Consider the following 16,585-nt stretch of genomic DNA (forward strand, 5'->3'; position numbering starts at 1 on the left):
AAATACTGTAGAATCCACGAAGAGAAATGCCATATAGCAGTTCATGTCCTTTTTTTAGACTTTTTAGCAAATAAACATGGACGTTGATGTCACTGGCTGCCATCCTCGGACGTGGCCAGCGCCAGCCTGACAGACGGACAGCTGCTCAGGTTCACCACTGTGAAGGTTACAATCACAATGAGTCATTTCTATCTCGCCGTGCACTCACCCACACCCCACCCTTCGCCATCCGCGACGGGACCCCCTGCTCAGACGCCCAGACAGCTGGACCCCCGGTTCTGGTTTCAGCGCTATAGTTTGGTTGCAATAACTACAAACGCACTCTGTTGCCACTTATGCGCGTACACGAAACAAACAAGCATGTGTAGACATTTTTGCCTGCATTAGGGCCAAGAGGTGCAGTGGCTCACCTGATAATGTAGTATTTTGGACCATTTTGGAAGCAAGGGGACAAAAGCAAAGCTTGTCCAACTTTTGTCTTCTATCCATGTGTAATGTCGACTTTATTTAACAAAAACATTTCGCACCCTCCCCCCCCGCCATCGTCTATCCTCCAGCCTTCCCCTACTGTCCCTTCGCGCCAGCTGTGGTCTGCACAAAAACTGATTTCCAGAGTGTTAACCACCATGTTCTTCCGGCCAACGGCAGGATTTCATTTGCAGAGCACAGGGGGCCAATATCTAGGGTAATTCCCAGGGTTTAGTGCCACTGATCTCTTCCCTGCTCACCTTGGGGAGAAAAATTAAAGTGGCGATAAGGCCTCAAGCTCCCCCCCCCCACCCCACCCACCACCACCACCCACCCTGGCCACGCCGTGTTCACCTCCGCCATCGGCCTGGCTGAGCATGAGCAAAGTGAATGTCAAAATGAGAAATCTTACTGCATTTTTCCGTGAAGTGTTGTACATACAGAATTGTGTAGAAATCTTAGCTTTGATGCTTTAATGACCTTTTTCACAACTGTCATACTGACATAGGTAAACGGTTAGCAGGATTACACAAAAAATATAAAACCAATTTTCGTCTCATTTCATTCGATTAGTACTTCCGTGTGGCGAGAGATGCCAAAATTTTTTATGCCAAAAGGCAGCTACAATTCATTTTATTTACCTGTTTTTAGACAGCTTTATTAAAATGATGAGGGAACGTAAGGAATGATATAGACATGGAATTAGCAGTGTCAGCTTTGTAATGGCAGTCACTTAAAAGCAAAATGTATTCAAGTTACCAAAAATGGTTCCTTGCCAATAAGTGCACACACAGTTACAGATGTTTCTTTTCTCCTTGTTGGTGTAAGTGAAGCTGTCGTCTTTTTTTGGATCGATTCCCGAGTTATCATGTATCAAAAGCTCATTTTCTGGATCTTTTGTGCGCATATTTTTCTTATTTTTAAGGAAGGGGGTACGTGGTATGTTTCCAATCGGCGGGGAGACGTGCACGCCGGCCCTTTAAAGGAAAACGTAAACAAATGTTTGCCACCAAGCACGTTCATGTCGCCCCCCACACTCCCCAGCTGCTCCCAAAGAAGCCACAGCCTCACATCAGAGGCATTACATTGAGGGGCGGGGTGGAGGGGGGGTGTCATGGAGCATGTTTTTGGAATTACACTACCACCAACCTCCCCTAAACAACATCAATTTCCTAATTGGCTCCTTTCACACATTTACATATTGTCTTTCTTGGAGGTGTGTGTTTGCTCTTTGCCGAGTTTCAAATGTAGGAGACGCAATCAGGCGGTGGCAGAGAGAGACAAAAAGAGAAGCGCGGCTGCGTCGACATACGAGGAAAAACAAACAGTCTGACTTCTAAGTCTTGGCACAAACCTGCCGACGGGTCCCCTGCTTTCTCAGCTTTCCTCCCAGATGCCTTTTAAGCCTTTTATTCACTCTTTTACTGGCTCTCTGCTGCCTTTACCCCCCTCTCTTTCCCTGCTGCTCTCCACGAGTGTGTGTGTCATTAATCTCCAGGGGGATGGAGACAAAGACCTGTGTGAAAGCAGAGAGAGGCCTCCTCAGACTCAACTTTCACTGCGCTATAGGGACAAAAGTATTGGGACACAGGAAGCGAAAGGTGATGAAAACGCGGCGCTTCCACAAGCTCCTGGGAAGAATTTCTACACAATTTTTGGGCATTCGTGGGAATTTTTGTACAAATTTAATTCTAGTTCTTCCACACCAAACTCATCCAAGTATTTAGGGTTGGGTATCGTTTACATATTATCCGATATTGGTGCCATATTGGTATTTTTGAAACCGGTACTTAAAAAAAAAAAGGAAAACACATTTTGCCCCAAATGAATACCTTTTTATTTTTGTGACATGCACACTGAACGGAATAATAATTTCAATAGTTTAGTAATATAAATGAAATGATAACTAAGTATTACATTCAGCAATCCACAACATAATAATTACAGCAAATACAGTGTGTAGTCTCGTCCACACAAGACAAGCTTGCTGAGTGAAAACGATGTACATAAAGAACGCCTGCATGTGCCACTGTAAACAACCATGCAGACAAAACCATGTGACACAGCAAAACTATAGAAGAAGACAGAACGCATGCGCATAAGGCGCATCGTCTTTTGCTTGTCTGGCTTGCTTGGATTTACAACAAAGCGGAATTACTTGTGCTGGGCCACTTTGGAGTACAGTCAACCCTCGCAACATCGCGGTTCAAACATCGTTCCCTCACGCGCGTTTAAAAATAAATCAATAAATAAATTAGCGCTGTTTGATGGTTGACTGTGGCCTATTATTAGTCAAAAAATATTGAAAGACAAGATTTATGTATCGGTCTCAGCCTCGGGGAAGACGCGGGACACGTTGGAGAGACTATGTCTCTCAACTGGCCTGGGAACGCCTCTGGATCCGCTGGACAAACTGGCCGAGGAGAGGGCTTCCCTGCTTAGGCTGCTGCCTGCGCGCCCGACATCAGACAAGCGGTAGAAGATGGGTGGATGGATGGAAGACTTGTATAGTATTCTGGTCACTAGGTGTCCGTAATGACACAAAACATTGATGAGACATGACATGACATACATAAGGAGGTTTCCTACATAATAGCGATCTAATTTATCTTATGTGTTATGTATTGTGTCAAGTTCCAGCCAAGCTTTTCCAGAGAGATTATTTCATCGCTGTTTGACGTGTGTGGTAAAAGGCATGAATTAACTTGAGACAAATGTGCACATTAGCACTCAATAAGTCATCAAAACTTACCTTTATGCATTCCCACATAGTATCAGCATTTGAGCCCAAATATGAGGTGAAAGAAAAATGGTAAAAATACAGTAGTAGTCTATCTGTGCGGCATGAGATAAAGTTAGCACACGCACAATGGACATGCGTCAAGTGAGATGGCTGTAACAGAGAGCATCCGGCCACTTTTTAAAATAAAACACAAAAAAATGAAATAATGGAAATTATTTTTTCTTTCTGTGCGGCCCGGTACCAAATGACCCACAGTCCGGGGGTTGGTGACCACTGCCGTAGCCTCTGCATAAGCAGTGTGGTGTAAACAAAGAATAATAGGAGTGTAAAGGTGACTATAGGGGTGTTATTTAATGTCTACAGGGCTCTAATAATGGTAAAAAAACTATTTAAAAAGTCCTAAACATGTTTTCTATGCTCTAACTACGGAAATATTGCATTTATTAATATTGAATCCTACTTTGCGGGAATTCACTTAGTCGTGGTCGGGTCTGGAACCAATTAACCGCGATAAACGAGAGAAGGCTGTGTAAGATAAAAAAAAAAAAAAATCAGGAGAATGTCGACTGGGACTCATGCCAATGAAAGTATTCAGATATTGTGTTGGCTTTTCTGCATCAGTACACAACCGGTCACCTCTGGTCACGTGACGACAACGGGACGGAGACATCATCGTTTACGGAAAGTAATGTTTTGCTTGTCCACATGGCAATGACAAGGCGCCGTTGTCAGATTTTCCTACTCTGGCAGCTGTTTTGAAAAAATACCTTTTCAGTTCACCCCGAACACCGTTGTCTTCATTTAGAAGCGAAATGAGGCGCCAATATCTACTTGGGTTTTCGGTCCAGTGACTTATGTTGGCACCGGTGTCATAATGATACTTAGTTTTGGTGCACACCCGTACCAAGCGTACTTTTAGGGCCATAGCATTATGCAGTGGGGACAGAAAAGAGCTGTTCCTTACTTTTTCCCATAAAACTGGAGGCATACAATTAGGGCTGCCTTTGACTAAGAATGTTCATAGTCAAATCTGATTCCTTAGATTTTGTCCATAGTCGACTAATAGTCGAATGTTTTTGGGGGTTTTTTGTGGCCACCCCCTATGTAGTCAGAATGGTACAATCTTGATCACATGACATTTTCATAAGATTTAACAGCGAGATTTACAGTTGAATCAGACTCCTCCGAATCGAGCCGTTGAATAGTCGACTATTTTAAGACACCCTTGCATACAATTGTCCAAAATGTCTTGATAAGACAAAGAATGAAGACGGACCACACTAAGATTAATGAGCTCACTCCTCCTGCCAGTTATAAATTATAACAAAAACTTCGATAAAAAAAGACAGAATGACCAGAAATAATCCACAAAGTCAGGAAGGTTGCAGTAATACAGTGTTTTATTATGAAGCTCAAAAATAAGCAAGGGAAAATGTTCTCTTTTCAGTATTGGATGGTTAGCTAGTTATAGTCGGCTAGTTTATCAACAGAATGATGTAACAACTAACTCAGGACTCTAGTCCAACGTCTAATTGGTCATAAATTAATTGTAATAATGGCGGGATTTGTAAAGAGATAGTAATCTTTAAGCTTTTCCAATCAGTGGTCAGCACCGCGAGTCAATGACATGATTTGTTTGGCTTACTTTTTACACCGGATTTCCTTCCTGGTGCAACCTTCCCGATTATCTTTATCCTAGCTTGGGACCGGCACTGGACATGTCCCTTGGCTTGCTGTTAAGGCCCTGGTCGAGAATCAAACTAAGAGTATTAGCTGTTTAAATACTCCTTTACACCACAAAGGAATGGACCAGACTAAAAACTTTAGTGAACACACACGTTACGACAATCGCTGTGGGCCGACCTTTAGTAACCCTGCCCACCTCCCTGTGATGAAACACAATCTATCGCACGATTCCAACACACAGGTTGTCTTCCAAAGACTTTGTGCAAACACGGCCTGCTTTAACCTCTCTTGCCCAAAGTGTGACTTCATAAAGATGAAAACGCGAGGTGTCCCTTTTCGCCCCCGCCACAAAATCCTCCCAATGAGAACCACATGCACAAATAGAACCCTGGTGTGCGGCGTTAAGTGCACACATGAGAGAAAGAAACAGTAATCAGGTTGGTTTCCTGTGACAAACAATAACATTTATTTTAAAACCTGCAGCTTTTCTTTTTTTTTTTCTCAGGGCAACGCGGTAGCCCCCATGCTAATCAGAGTCAGACTCACCTCGGCCCAGAGAGGACGCCATGGTGCTACCTCGTCAGCGCAGGTCACGTGACAAGAGACACTCTCTTTGCTTTGGTAGAGAAGTCTCTGGAAACCGCATACGTTACATTACATGTTTGTAATATTTTGCTAAATAAGATACCTAGTATAGTCAAAACAGCCTGATGCAGTACAGTGAAAAAATAAAAAGCATTTATGACGCCTCAGTGCTGCCAAGTTGTGCAACTTTCCATGGCGGAGAGCTTCCTGAAGCTGTCACCACACAAGACCACTACTGTTTTTTGGTTCCAGTGATCATAAGTTGTGTGTTTGTGTAAGAAATCGCTGATTATAGGAGTCTGATTTAAGAATACTCATTAGCGTTGGACATCATCCTCAAAATCTGTCAGACATTTTGGACGAGGAACTCCTGTTTTTTACAATGAGTACAGTTCGGTTCAGTTTCGTAGGGTAGTAGGCTATTTCTACTGACACCAGTTGCAGCGTGTACCACAATAGCTGTTCTGTTATGTCTTTATAGATATCTTTCAGGATCAGTGAGTTGGCTATCAATAATTGGCACTCTGATTTTGGGGTACGGTATGTAAAGGGTGGGGATTAGACACGATGCAGTCTGTTGATGGTTGCTATTAACTTACAGGAGACAACCAAAATGGATAGGGAAGACAAAACAAAACTAAACCTGTGCGCCTTTATGCTAGGGGTCATGAACGTGGTGCCCGTGGGCACCAGGTAGCCTCTCGTGACCACATGAGGTGCCCGCAAGCCTGCTTTTCATTCAGGTTTTCAGTTCATAATGAAATAACAGTAGAAAGAAATTCATTCTGAAAAACAAAATGTGAGTTGTGGACACCAGCATTTTGTTCATGTTCTGGTAAAACAAGCATATTCGCTTTGTTTGGGTTTAAAATAAAACAGTATTGAATTCAATCTTGCCAGGATGATGAAAGTCTGCGTCAACAATTCGTCAATGATAATAATTTTGCGTTGTTTTCGGCATATAAAACTACAGTCATTCCTCGTTTATCGCGGTTAATCGGTTCCAGACCTGACTGCGATAAGTGAATTTCCGCGAAGTAGGATTCAATATTAATAAATGGAATATTTTTGTAGATAAAGCCTCTTTACCATTATTAGAGCCCTGTAGACATGAACTAACACCCCTATAGTCACCTTTACACTCCTGTTATTCTTTGTTTACACCACATTGCTCAACTATAAGACACAAGAGACGGACGGCCATAGCTTTAAACATTAGCAAGCCGGCAAGCTAACTGGTTAGCCTCCACTTGATTTATTTTATTCTAAACTTACAGGAAAACTACACTTTTTTTTGGAAATGTGCTTGTCATCCACAATCCTTATGTTAATACATATTTCTTTCCCTTTTCTGTACGTTCTAAAAAGAGACAACGAGATAGCATGAGCCGGCTAACTGCATGTCATGGGAGGCACCTATTTCGACTATAAAGCCCTCTAAAAAAACCTCTAACAACTTTTATTGGTTTATATACATGCTATGATCATGCATTAACGGGTACATTGCTAATAACATGTAATACTTACAGTATATTGGCGTATTTCGATGATTTAAAACATTACAGAAAATTCTTTCCTAAACGCATTGATTTCACATAACCCATAGGAGCTAACGCTACTTCCGTCAACAACGGCTACATAGAAACATAGAAACAGCGACAACACCTGCAATGTCCGCCCTCATTGGGATGGCTGTGTCTTTCAGCACAAGACTTGTGCTCCAATCTTCAGGTTATAAAGTGACAGCAAACGAGGATCTTTTTGAGTCTTCGTAGCAAAATTGACAGCCAGTAGTATCCACTCTTCCATCTGTCCCATTGCAGTGGCTTGAGGCGTTGTGAGTGACGCTGAGACTAACGAGGTGTTGTGTTTCTCCGCCAGATAAATGTCGTTTTTCGTTTTAGCTGCTACGATAACAATCACTGTAGCTTGGTTAATATACAGGTCAGTTATGTTAATTGGAACACTGTTGACATTTTTTTGAGTATTTTTTTACAGCTTTATCGTCAAAATAGGTGCCTCCCATGACGTGCAATGTTAGCTGGCTCATGCTAATTTGTTTTCTCTCGTTAGAACGCACAGACAAGGCAAATAAATATCTGTTCCTGTTTGACATAAGGATTGTGGATGATCAGCAAAATTAAAAAAAAAAAAGCGCAGTTTTCTTTTAAGAAAGGGTTTAAAATGGAGGGGGAAGAAGGACAAAGAAGCCAAAAACTTACCACTTCCACATGGAATGGGAGGATAAATTCTTTTCACTCTATCACAGGGGTAGGGAACCTATGACTCAGGAGCCAGATGCAGTCATCAAAAGAGCCACATCAGGCTGTCAGACATGTCCTGACATGATAAAATGTATTTATTTAATTTTTTTTTTGCTGACATTATAAAGTAAATCATTACAGAAATCTCAGTGTTAAAATAACATTCAAAATAGAAAACATTCTTATGTATTTTAATCCATCCATCCATTTTCTACCGCAATGCAGGTGGCCGTGGCCAGAGCCAATGCCAACTGTCCTTCTGATGTTTTCAGGGTCGCACACCAAAACTTGATTAATACTGGATAATGCAGTAGCCTACCCGGGTCATCGGGATGTCAAGAAGTAAACTTCCCTCCTTTAATCAAATAGTCAGCCAGGTAATTCTGCAGAGTCAACCCTTTTGACGAAGAGGATGGCGAAAAGAAAGAAAGATACAGAGTACGGTGCAAAACCATGCAGCACCAGAAGTTACAGTAATGGTAGGAAGTATTTTATTTATTATTTGATAGCCTCAGTATAACACTGATAATAAAAAGAATCAATTCAGATACTTACTATAGTCTTAAATTGTTGGTCTTACTTAAAAATAGACGCATTTAGTTGTATTCAGTGTTCAAATCTATTAGATGGCTCTCACGGAAATACATTTTAAAATATGTGGCTTTCGTAGCTCTCTTTGCCAAAAAGGTTCCCCTGCTCTGTCATGTCGGCCATGCAATGGCTGACTCCATGCAATGGGACTGTAATCTAATGTCATGTCTCCTGAATGGAACATTACTGACGCCTAGTGGCCATAATACTACATATACCTCTGTTTTTCAACATTTTTTGACTAATAATAGTAGTCACAGCATCATTTATTAATTAATACATTTTTGAAAAAACGCTATAGAGCAAGAGAGCGATAATCAAGCCGTGACATTACGAGGGATGACTGTATAGTTTACGTTATTCCCCACGGGAAAAATTGCCTCAGTTTTCATTCCTTTCGGTTTTCGTCGACCTTTGGAACAAATGAATGATGTAAACCAAGGTTTCACTATATAAACTCTATAAGTGTGTTGTTGTGACATGGAATGAATAACAAAATCCCCAACAGCAAATATGCTGCTCTCTAATAATCGAATGAAGTTTTTTAAACCTTTGCAAATGGGAACGGCCTTGGCAAAGGTCTTCGCTATCGTTTGTTGTCTACGTGACCGTCTTCTTCCGTACACTGCATTGCCATGCTATGATGTCACGCTACCACCATCCTGTCACATCAAGATTTATCCTTATGAACTGTACCATGGAGAACTGAACTGGACCGGACCGCTTGGCGGAAACTAAACTAACTAACTAAACTGGACATGCGGATGTAAAGGACTGTCATTGGCTAATAGTTTTTCCATTGATTATTTACAACCCTAGCGTACTGTAATAAGTGCCGGTAGACGTTTAGTACTCCATGTAGTTGTGAATCCTCTGTGATCCCCTTGAGGTCCAAATCAGCCCCCCCTCCAGGCCCCTGACAGAGGAGCACACTGCGAGTGATGGATGACAAGTTTTCCTTCACAAGGTCATCGGAGCGTCTGCTTGTCTCAACCCTCCAAAGAGCTTCTGACCCGAAAGCCCCCCACCCCCCGTTGTGGTGAAGTTAGTCGGACAAATTTCCACCGCTGCAGGGTCTCTGTGTGGGGAGCGACTGCCCCTCTCATCTGCCTCTTGTTATGCTTCTAAATTGTCCACCGTGGAAGTGTGAAAGGATGAAGCTGCGCGTCGCCAGGCTGAGGGCGGCGTGCTGACATTTCTGTTATTTACACGCTGCACTCGTGGTTATTTCCCTTAGAGACAACTTTAGAACGCCAGAAATGTTCAGTATTTTCCCCCTTCTTATTTTCACCCTCACGGCCTGCTGACGGGCTCTAGAATTACACGGCGAGCGCTAACATCGCCTCCAGTGGATGGATACCAGAGTCACTACGCAACCTGCCGTCTAGCGCCCAACCTTCGGGGCGTACAAAAACAACAAACTCTGCTGCTGAGAGGTTAACCGCGGCCGTTTAAAGGGCGTTTCCATGTTTGCTGTCATGTATATAACGTTTCAGTGTCAGTCAATGAGGGCGCTCGCTGAAGGGTTTCTTTACTCTAGGTTTTCAGCGTCATCTGCTCCAGCCACAACTTTGAAGGACGATGCACCTCAGCTGGCTTCCAGGAAAAGGGCCAATGCGAAGAAAATCTAGTAACAGTAACTATGCTGAGCCTACATTCAAGGTACTCTAAGCGCATGGACAGTGGTACCATATTTACCAACTGATGATGCAGAATCAGGAGCAACTAGTGGTTTAGTATCTTGCCCAAGGAAGGAGGACCGAACGAGAAACCTTCAGGTTGGGAGACAACCACTCTACCACATTTAGTTCCTCACATAGGTTAGCAAGTCAGATGCTAGCAAACTGCGGGAAAGCGACATAATAATGGCGTGAAAGTGGATCCTAAAATGACAGACAACTCCTTCTGGGACTTCAGCGCATCACACGTGACCACAATGCACAATTTTGAACTAAACTGTCGGCTGCAGACACAATCTTTTATTGCGTTTACTGTGCTTAATGAGGCGAAGTATTTAGTATTTTGTCGCTCTACTATGACAACCACATACTGTATGTCGTAGAACTTTTTTTTTCCAGAAGCAAGAAAAAAGGTTTTTACTGGAAAGTAATTCATAGAAACGCACCACAGATGACTGTTATTAGACAACTTTAGCCCCACCGCCATCACTGTATATTATACGTTTCATGTTTCAAAACCTGAAAGCAGACTTAGAAAAATGTCAGTGGCCAAATCAGGACATTTGTCTTCCTATGATGAGCGGATGAATAAATACCACCTCTTTGTATCTTGTGTGACACAAAATTCCTCTGTGATGCAACGTTCAATGTTTTGTCATGGAAGGAAGACTTGTGTGCGTTGATGTAAGTCCAATAAGTCTTTCACATTATGAGGCAGAGCTCCACCACAAGTCAGTAATTGCAGCTTTAAGATGTTTATAAAAGCCCTTTACCAGCAGTGGTAAAGTGCTGGTGCGTGGTGTTGTAAAACTGCTGCCCATGACTTTCAACTCCAGCAAGCTCGAGCGTCGTATGTCCTTTTAAAACCAGTAGGATTCTTGCTTGAATGGGAAACTTATCATTCCTGCCTGCTGCCTTCATGAGCAACGTACTATTCTTATTCATCCAGGTCATTGTATTCTCAGGGCTTTGAAGCGATCACAACTGGACTGTTCAGGTCGTCTTAGATGTTTCGCCCCTGAGGGTTGGTGCAGGATCCAAAGTATTTATCCTCTAAAGGTAGAGGCATGCCCGGACAAGAATGGTTTCACTCTTTCGTGGTGCAAAACGACAGTCGTTAAGATACAATGGAGTTGCTGAGGAAGTTGAAAGTGATGGAACTGAACCAATGTTTTTCAAATATTGTAACAATGTTAGCAACAAATGTCGTCCCATATACTTGAAGCAATAGAATAGGATCTATGACACAAATCACACCTGTCATCTTGGAGTTGCTTGGTATCATGCAGCCAAGTTTCCCAAGGGAGGGGATCATGCCCTGCTTCACAATGTCGCAAGACATGTTGGAATTCTTCTTTCCCTCAATGAACTGCAGTGCCGACAGAACTCATGCAGGCCCGGCAGCACTCATGCTTGACTCAAGACGAGCGATTTATATTGCTCGCTGCAGTATTTAGACAATCATGGCTGTGTTTTACTCATTTTCAGTGGATAGTAAATCTACAATGGTCACTGACTACTGATTACTCACTGACTACTCACCGACCCGTCGTCGTCATGTGATCAGAAGTGAGCGATGACAAGCCAACATAATATCTGAATAGAGTATTTGGACTGGCACGACTCACCTCAGTCGACATTCTCTCCATAATGACTCGCAGAAGTAATTCCACTTCGTCGTAAGTCTAGATGAGCCATGGAAAACAGAAGTCGATGGACTTACGTGAATACGTTCTTTTTGGTTGCGTCACATGGTTTCATCTGTGTGTCTGTTTACAGCGCCACACATAGGTGTGCCTTGTGTATTACATCGTTTCCACCCAGTGATCCGTTTCCGTCTGGATGCAACTATTTCCGTGTGGGCAAGGCCTTAGACCAATGCGCTATACTGTAACTAGTTTTTGAGCGAGTCTTGTGTTTACGGACCACAATTCAGTTTTTAATGAATTTATGGGAGCGTCTTTGTAACCATGAAATTTTGTAACACATAATGCCGTAAACCCAGGACCACCTGTATTGATATACTGTAAACATACTGTATATAAATACACTGTACTAATACACTTCTACTGCTGGGCTACGTGTATAAATGTAAAAAAAATGTTGCTTCTCTCCCTCCAACCGCATCATGTTGTCCATTAAAAGCCAATCAGACAGCACGTGTTCCCACATTCAGGATGAAGTGAGGGTGGAGGTTGTGTGTGTGTGTGGGGGGGGTATTAGAAACAGCTTGGAGTGCAAATTGAATTACTGTAGGCCCGTTTAAAGATGAATCGCTTAGAAATGAAATGTCACCCTCGACCAGGCAGAAATGCAAACCACGTGAAGGAGTGAGGCGTCTCTTTCTTTTCGTACTGTAAGTGGACGTGCGGGCCACATGAATCATGACAGTGACGATGAGAACCAGTCGCCTGTCCACACAAACACTCATTCCACGGCCCCGGACCCCCGTCGCCTCCTGCGGCGCCGCGGCTTCCCCCAACATTGCTCATTTGGACTGTGGACAAAGCGATTGAGTTTCCGCGAGGCGTGAGGCGGCTCCGTCATTGTTTTGACAGACATACAATCTCAACCTGCTGGGCAACTTTTCTCGCCTCCATTAGAAAGAGTGCTTCTGTATTTGAAGTGGATACGCAAGACTCATTGAGGGTAATGACGCTCCTGCAGCGATGGAGGTCTTGACTGTTTGGATGAGCTCATGTGACCAAAATCTGTATCATGTTGGCTCGCTTGTGTTTAAATTGTCATCATTTTCATCAATTTCATTCTGGCTGCTCCTTCCCTTAATAAACACGAGATCAAACGTAAGTAAATGCAACACGAGAAGGTGAAGGCAGCATGATTCCATACATGGCCGGATCAGTTTCCTTCCATTTTTTTTATAAAGTCTAGGTGAAGACGCTGGGATGTCAAGCTGTTAGTCTTCAAGTTACTAGATAATGTCTCTAGCTTACCATAGAGGCACATTAGTGGTGCTTTTGCAGTAGTGGCAAGTGGGCCATTCTAGGGTTGCCAAGCGTCCCTTGAAAAACTGAATCATCCCGTATTTAGAAACAAAATAAGCATCCTGTATTGAGCTGAAAAGGGATGCGCTTTGTCCCGTATTACTGTGAAAAATGCCATTGGATTTGCTCCAGCTTGCCACAAGCTAAGCCAATCAATGCCAGCGTGTTTGATCACCCATCAAACACCGATTGCCAGCCATCCTTTACCTTAGCTCTCACTCTGCCACAGCTTGACAGTTTTCTGCCTAGTTTGTGGTCTTTGGACTGTGGACGGTCACTCCTACACCAGTCTTTAAATTAAAAAAAAAAGAAGCAATGGGGTTAGTTGAGATCTTGTTTCTGTGTGACGGGGAAGGTACAAGAGGCTATCACGTCCATGGGATACGTACTACCTTGGCGATGGTAGTAACGCTAGCTCACTGTTTTTAAAAGCATCATTAACAACTCTGCTCTTTTGTTGTCATTTTGTTGGCCGTGCAAAAAAGATGTTCTATATTTATTTTTTAGGGAGTTGGCAAACCTGGTCATAGCTCAACAGATGCAAAAATCTGATTTATAGTTTCCATCCATCCATTTACTATACCGCTTCATCCTCATTAGGGTCGCGGGGGCATGCTGGAGCCTATCCCAGCTGACTTCGGGCGACAGGCGGGGTACACCCTGGACTGGTCGCCAACCAATAGCAGGGCACATATAGACAAACAACCATTCACACTCACATTCATACCTACGGGCAATTTAGAGTCGCCAATTAACCTCACCTGCATGTTTTTGGGAATGAGGGAGGAAGCCGGAGTGCTCGGAGAAAACCCACGCGCACACGGGGAGAACATGCAAACTCCACACAGAAATGCCCAGGGGAGAATCGAACCCAGGTCTTCCCAATCTCCAAGCTGTTACTGTGTTGGCCAACATGCTAACCACTAGACCACCGTGCGGCCTGATTTATAGTTTATAGTCGTTAAATCAGGGGTGTCCAAAGTGTGGCCCGCAGCTAGTTTTTTATTAGCCCGCGGCACATTGTAGAAATTGAATTGAGCAACCCCCTCCAAAAAACCCAGCAACAATGGGGAAAAAAAGAGCAAAAGATGAAATGATGGCATTGATAATTAATAATAATAATAATAATAATAATAATAAATAATAATACTTTGCTTTGTCACCGATAACAGAAAGCTCATACAAAGTTTTGCCTTTAAATACATACAAAACATCTTTTTTTAGCCATTTTACTTCAGAAAAATATCAAAATGGCCCCCGCATCCATTAACTTTTCCATATGCAGCCGTCGCTGGAAAAAACCTAGGAATTCTTAACGGGCGGGTTGCAGAGCCGATGTCTGTGAATGCACCTCACGTTCTTGTTTGTGCGATTTGCTTGCTATGCCGCCACGAGGTGCGTGCCTAAGCAGCCGCGTAACCGCTGCAAACTGTCTCTTAAATATAAGATATTTGAGAAGTTTGAGTTGGAACATTTCTGCAATTTGGTTTGCCGCTGGTCAACGAGAGGTGATGTTGGGTCCCGCAGCCAAACCAGTTGATAATGCATTTGTTGTTTTGGTGACGTGAGACCTTGTTTGTGTGCATGTGGATTACTTAAGGAGTTCAGTAAATGCAAAACACAGTGGTATCAGATATGGGCCCCTTGAAAATAAATGTAATTAGTCAAAAATCTGATAAAGGCATTAAATCAGAATTAAACCTCCAGCGTAAACGCAGCCAAATACAATTGTAACTTTTCTTAGCCCATCTGAAATGTTAGCCTTGCCTTTCACGTTGCATCAGTTTACATGCATTATACGTGTCACATCATCAGAATGTTTGCGCTCAGGATTAGAACAACAAATAGAAAGAAGCCATCCTGCCGCTTTGTAGCGACGTCTCCCGTTACAACATGAGTCAGAGCTGCTCTGTCTCGCCTCCCAGACCGTCCTCTTACAGGAGAGTCCAACTGTGTCCAATTGAAAACAAGCAGTAGAAAAAATTAGCTGTCAATTTTCCACTACTGAACTGCGGCTGGCTAAGAGAACACTCAGAGAGAACACTCCGTTAGGAAAATAAAATAAAGGAAATATAGCGCAGCATCAACCGCAGCGCAGCTGGGATGATGAATACGCCTAAAAGTGTTGATATCTGCATTATTTTTGTATTTTCAAACGACTCAGACGCATTAGGCAACCTTTCCCCTCTCCAACAAGAAAAAAAGAGACAATTTTACTGACATTTCGAGTACGTGCTGCTGAGGAACTTGTAAATAGTTTCCACACTACACTTATAAAGTTCTTCAAGTATTTATTTATAGGGCTTTCACAGCGTTTGGGCAAATTACAGTGCCCTTGGAAAAGGAGCAGAAAATCATCCCCTCCATTTTGGCACGTGTGAGGCATCCCTACTCGTCCGCTGCTGCTGCTGCTTCTGTGCGTGCATGTAAACAGACGTGCAAATGAAAGGGTGGCGATGCATTAAAAACAACAGCAACACAAGCAAGGGGCATCATTTGCGCTCCCCGCCAGTGCCAGCGGGCCGCCCCCGGCCCAGCCAGTGAAGATGAGACAAATTAAACGCCATTATTCACGTCACTCGCGCAGCTGGCCTCTTAAGTGGTTGCGTGTTAACTATCATGACGGTTTGCTTTGAAAGCCGCAGTCTTCTCCTTAATTTACTGGACCTAAAAGCACTTTTGGCCTGCTCCTGTTGGGACTTTTCCCTCTTTGCTGCCTCATGTTGCAGAGGATGCACCACTTCTAGAATTTTCCGCATGTAAGCTATAATCAATGTCCCTCCCTGCGCGCTATTTCATTGTTTACAACAAGACATTCCTTGATGAGTTTATTCAGATGCTCACAGAATGTTTCTGAACTTGACTCACGAAGAAGCAAGTTGGGAAGTGTCTCGAAGATGCTTGATACTGGCTTTCTTTTGATACCGATATTGTCCAGCGCTTCATTTCTGATACGAATATCAACCGATACCGATATTGGCTGCAGCTCTTCACTATCTCACACATTACACTTCTTTTGCTGCGATGCCACTGGATGCATTTCACAAATAAACATGTTTGTGCAAAATAAGAAAAATACTGCAATATGCAATGCAAGTTATAGAAATAGTGCCACGTATAGCACAACCAATAGTCAACAAAACATATGCAGTAATGTGAATAATAACATAAGATTCATGCTCATGTGCAGTGGTGTGAAAAAGTGTTTGCCTCCTTCCTGATTTTTTTTTTTTTTTTTGCATATTTGTCACACTTAAACGTTTCAGATCATCAAGCAAATTTAAATGTCAGTGACAACACAACTGAACACAAAATTCAGTTTTTAAATGAAACTTTTTATTATTAAGGGAGAAAAAAATATAAACCTGCATGGCCTTGTGTGAAAAAGTGATTGCCTCCTCCCCAGAAAGAAAGTAATTGACATCAGTCTAGAAAAGGTTATAAAGCCATTTTTAAAACGTTGGCGAGAGCCGTGATCCACAAATGAAACCATGGAACAACGATGAACCTTCCCAGGAGTGGCCGGCCAACTAAAATGACCCCAAGAGAGCAGTGACGACTCAT

Source organism: Dunckerocampus dactyliophorus, chromosome 11 (genome assembly GCF_027744805.1).
Source record: "Dunckerocampus dactyliophorus isolate RoL2022-P2 chromosome 11, RoL_Ddac_1.1, whole genome shotgun sequence".
NCBI lineage: Eukaryota > Metazoa > Chordata > Actinopteri > Syngnathiformes > Syngnathidae > Dunckerocampus > Dunckerocampus dactyliophorus.